General features: G+C 38.8%; 1 pseudogene; it reads left to right on the forward strand.

Annotated features, from left to right (window-relative positions):
• The first annotated feature begins 805 nt into the window (after positions 1-805).
• LOC148034857 (germin-like protein 8-2 pseudogene) lies at positions 806-1,827 on the forward strand (annotated as a pseudogene).
• Positions 1,828-4,717: the final 2,890 nt, after the last annotated feature.

Consider the following 4,717-nt stretch of genomic DNA (forward strand, 5'->3'; position numbering starts at 1 on the left):
TAGAATAGTGTTTCCCATAAAAATAGAACTCTTGACCTTGGGTTTATTACACCATCTCTCTACATTCTACCTAGCAAGTCTTGGGATATAATGCATTACCTTGCACATTACAAGAATAGCGTTAGTTTATGCTACCAATCACAACATTAGATGGGTTAATGATATAAATATGAAAATCCCGAGCCTCACACCTTGTAGTGGCCATTTTCCATAAACGGGCAACGCTCATGAAAACATGTTTTCTATCCATCTTGCGAAATGATTAACTACCAAGTCGTAGGCCGAGCGATCGGACGCAGCCCTCAAATTTGAAGGGCTACCCAACTTTTCATTTAGAAGGTCTTAGAGGACCTCTCCTTTTCTTTTTAAAGAGTTTGGAAGGGCATATAACTATTTTTCTATACCTTTCTTTTGAAGGGTAATATATGTATCACCCTTCTCTAGAAGGGCAAAACCCCCTTTGAAGGGTGTTGCAACCTTCAAATTTTAGGCCTGATCGGACGCATTCCATGAACGCGTGGACGACGACTTCATAGGTATTTTACATAAGATAAATACTTTCTGCATACACGCAGGATGAAAAGTAGAGTCTCTTATTTTAATGTTAATCAGGCCGGACGCGCGTGATTGGATCCACAAGAGCGTGAAAGACCTGATAAACAAGCTGATGACCTGGTATACGAACGATTATCCACGCAAGCTCATGACCTGGTATACGAACGATTATCCACGCATCTAGCTCGTACTACTTATATGGAATCGAAGGCTCCATCTTCCCACCATGCGATCAGCGGTGCAGCAGTTGTTCATTCCTAGACGTTAGAAAGCCGCGCTTGTGCTTGCTGAAAACCGTGATCTGCTAATACAGTATTCGCCGATCGGAAGAGGTTAACTAGCTAGTAGAGAACCATTCGGGCCCCTGCTTTCTCATAGCTACCGTCCTGCACTCACCATACGCAATACTGTATCCATGGCATCATCACTAAAGCTTGCTATGCTAATTGTAGCTATCACATTGGCGCAGCAGCTCTTCCACCCGATAACTCGCACTGAGGCGGCGGACGAGGACCCCTTGCAGGACTTCTGCGTGGCTGATCAGGGGGCGCAGGCGGCCGGAATCACAACCGTGAACGGTCTGCTGTGCAAGAATCCCCAACAAGTGCAGGCCAAGGACTTCGCCTCTCCTCTACTTCGCCAGCAAGGCCAGTTTAACAAGGCGCTCGGCTCCGCTGTGCAGCTGGCGTCGGCCCTCACCTTCCCTGGACTCAACACCCAAGGCCTGTCCGTGGCCCGCATCGACTTCGCGCCCAATGGTGGGCTCAACCCTCCACACGTCCACCCGCGTGCCACCGAGGTTCTCTTCCTTGCCGAGGGCACGCTTGTGGTAGGCTTCGTCTCCACCACCAACAACACCCTCTTCCAGCAGACCCTGTACAAGGGCGATCTCTTCGTCTTTCCCCGCGGCCTCGTCCACTTCCAGATCAACCCGGACAAGAAGAAGCCTGCCCTCGCTATCTCCGCACTCAACAGCCAGAACCCGGGCACCTCCCAGGTCGCCCCCGCTCTGTTCGCCGCCATGCCTCCCCTGCCGGAGGACGTGCTGCAGACCGCCTTCGCCATCGACAAGGACGAGGTTTATAGCCTCGTTAAAAGCGTCGCCACCACACTGCCGTGATGGTACTAATACGTGTCATACCATCTCAACACATCATTGCTGCACAGTCGAGGTTTACAGCCTCATTAAGACTCGCCACCACAATCCCGTTATCATGCTAATATATCCGTCATCACCACCCTCCCGTGGTCATCCTGATATCTATGTCGCACTAAGTTAACACATTATTGCTATACAAATCAATATTCTTAAGCATTATTGTTATAGAATCGATATTCTTGCCACTACATTTCTTTGATACTTGACACGCAACACCTACAAATTTGGAAATCATAAAAAGTAATCCATCCGGAGGTCACAAATTTTTGAGCTTTCATGTTCCATGATTCCCAAGTCTATTTATGAAAAAAAATATCAAAATGGAAAGCACAAAAAACGTTATGCAAGAAAAGCCCATCTACGCAATATAGTTACCATGAATATTGCAATAATTGCTATTATTACTACCTTATTGAATTTTCAAACTTCCTTTTATGCAAACGAAGCACTATGAATTTTACTTTAAAATTGACATTCAATTTATGAAGTTTAAAATTTTGCATGTGGTATAGAAAATATAGTTTCCATGAACATTGCAATAACTACTATTGTTGTTTTTTGCTACCAGTAGTGCTATGATAATTGATGCTCCTCCTCCTCTGCCTCATAACACTACTACTATGATTTCTCCTTCTACTTTGCTACTATTAGTACTGTTATTGCCATTGCTACTAGATTAGGTGTCACTAGCCAATGTGGTACATATCAAGTCTTTATGTTGGCGAGCACACTTTCACCATATAGAAATGATAGACACATTCAAACAATAAAGGCAATTATAATTGTATGGAATAAATGCACTAATGTATCTTTATCTTTGATGCTTCCTTGGAAGTCCACCTTATAGATTATGTAAGATACCACGTAAGTTCAAAAGAAAGGGTATTATATCTCATAAAATTTACAGGATTATATTTACAAATAGGGTTTTTCAATTAAAATTTGAAAAAAATGTGTAAGTTTAGTAAAGAAAAAGGTGTTATTTTAGGGTCTTATAGCATATAAAGAAATGGTATTTCTTAATATCCTTTGAATGCATGTTATATAGATAAATACTTATAGATAAACCCCCTGAGCTACTTCACACTCTAGAACCAACTCTAATAAAATGGAGATAAGAATGCAAGAGTGAAAGAAAGCAAAAGACTTGATTGTGTTCATTGTTGTACAAGTAATGCTTATATATAAGGATGCCTCATAAAGAGGTCAATGTGAAAGGTGGGTGGTTAGTGGAAAAAAGTATCCACTTGGTAGATGCTATATGATAAGATGATCATAAATGAGAAGATGTGGAATGGGTAATCTTTGTTGACTTTTGAAGGCTTACATTTAAAGATATTTGAATATTCTTCCAACATACCTTCTTAAATTGATGTGATAATTGATGCTTCTCCTCCTCATACTACTGCTACTATGATTTCTCCTTCTGCTTTGCTACTATTAGTATTGTTATTGCCGTTGCTACTAGATTAGGTGTCACTAGCCAATGTGGTACATATCAAGTCTTTATGTTAGCAAGCACACTTTCACCATATAGAAAGGATAGACACATTCAAACAATAAAGGCAATTATAATTGTATGGAATAAATGCACTAATGCATCTTTATCTTTGCTCCTTCCCCAAGGAGTCCACCTTATAGATGATGTAAGATACCACATAAGTTCAAAAAAAATGGTATTATATTTTGTAAAATTTATAAGATCATATTTACAAATAGGATTTTTTAATTACAATTTGAAAAAAATATGTAAGTTTAGTAAAGTAAAAGGGATCATTTTAGGATCATATAGCATATAAAGAAAGGGTATTTCTTAATATCCTTTGAATGCATGTTATATAGATGAATACTTATAGATAAACCCTCTGAGCTACTTCACACTCTAGAACCAACCCTAAGAAAACGGAGATAAGAACACAAGAGTTAAAGAAAGTAAAAGACTTGATTGTGTTCATTGTTGTACAAGCAATGCTTGTATATAAGGATGCCTCTTAAAGAGGTCAATGTGAAAGGTGGATGATTAGTGAAAGATGCCACTTTTGAAGGATTACACTAAAAGATATTTGAATATTCTTCCAACATACCTTCTTAAATCGAGAAAAGACAAATTAAAAATGATTTCAAGAAAAGGAGTTACTACTTTTTATCCCCTTATAGAAAGGAATGGGTTGCAAGTACAAAAAATGATGTCAATAGAAATCAGGAGCATTAGAGGTGAGACGAAATTTTTCATGAGTGACAAGTTTTGTGAAAATGTCTATCTAGTAAGAACTAGGCACATGCTCAATGTGAAGATAGCTCTCCTAATATAAATATTTTACAAAATGGAAACATAAACTAATGTGTTTGAGTTTGTCAGAATTGACATCACCTAAAGTGATGAGTGTGATATAAGATTGATTATCAAAATAAGTGGTAAATTAAGCAACTTTGTAGTAGAAGTCTGATTCCTAGATCATAATGTGATATAATTTTACTTGTTGGCACTCCAGATAGAAGAACCACCCATGAGAAGTAGGTAGCCATCGGTAGTCAATCTATGAGTGAAAATATCACCTCTCCAATCAGCATTACAACAGGCGCAAAGGGTATCTTGGGATGGAAGGTGATACTTGAGGCTCAAGCATAAGGAACTTTTAATCATTTCCTACATAGGAAAAACTAGGGAATCCCCTATCAAATCTATAGATAAAAACACACATAAGTAGGGAAAGTATTTAGGGAAAATGGAATATTTCCTAATTAGAGAAACTAGGAAATCACATAGGAAGTTTCCTACATAGAAAGGGAAAATTCCCTTCAAAGAAAATTTTTCTATATAGGGAAAATTTTCTACATAGCGAAATGTTCCATTTTTTCTAATATTTACTTTTCCTACCTACATTTATTTTTGACCAGAGAAATGATAAGGAAAACCCTTTTCTTCTTTCATATGTAGGAAAAATTTCCTATGTGCAGAAATTTTCATACATAGGGAATTTTCCTATGTTTCCCCACATAGGG

The sequence above is a fragment of the Lygodium microphyllum genome, chromosome 6 (assembly GCF_053477565.2).
Source record: "Lygodium microphyllum isolate KBCC chromosome 6, Lygodium_microphyllum_v1.1.10, whole genome shotgun sequence".
NCBI classification, from domain to species: Eukaryota; Viridiplantae; Streptophyta; class Polypodiopsida; order Schizaeales; family Lygodiaceae; genus Lygodium; species Lygodium microphyllum.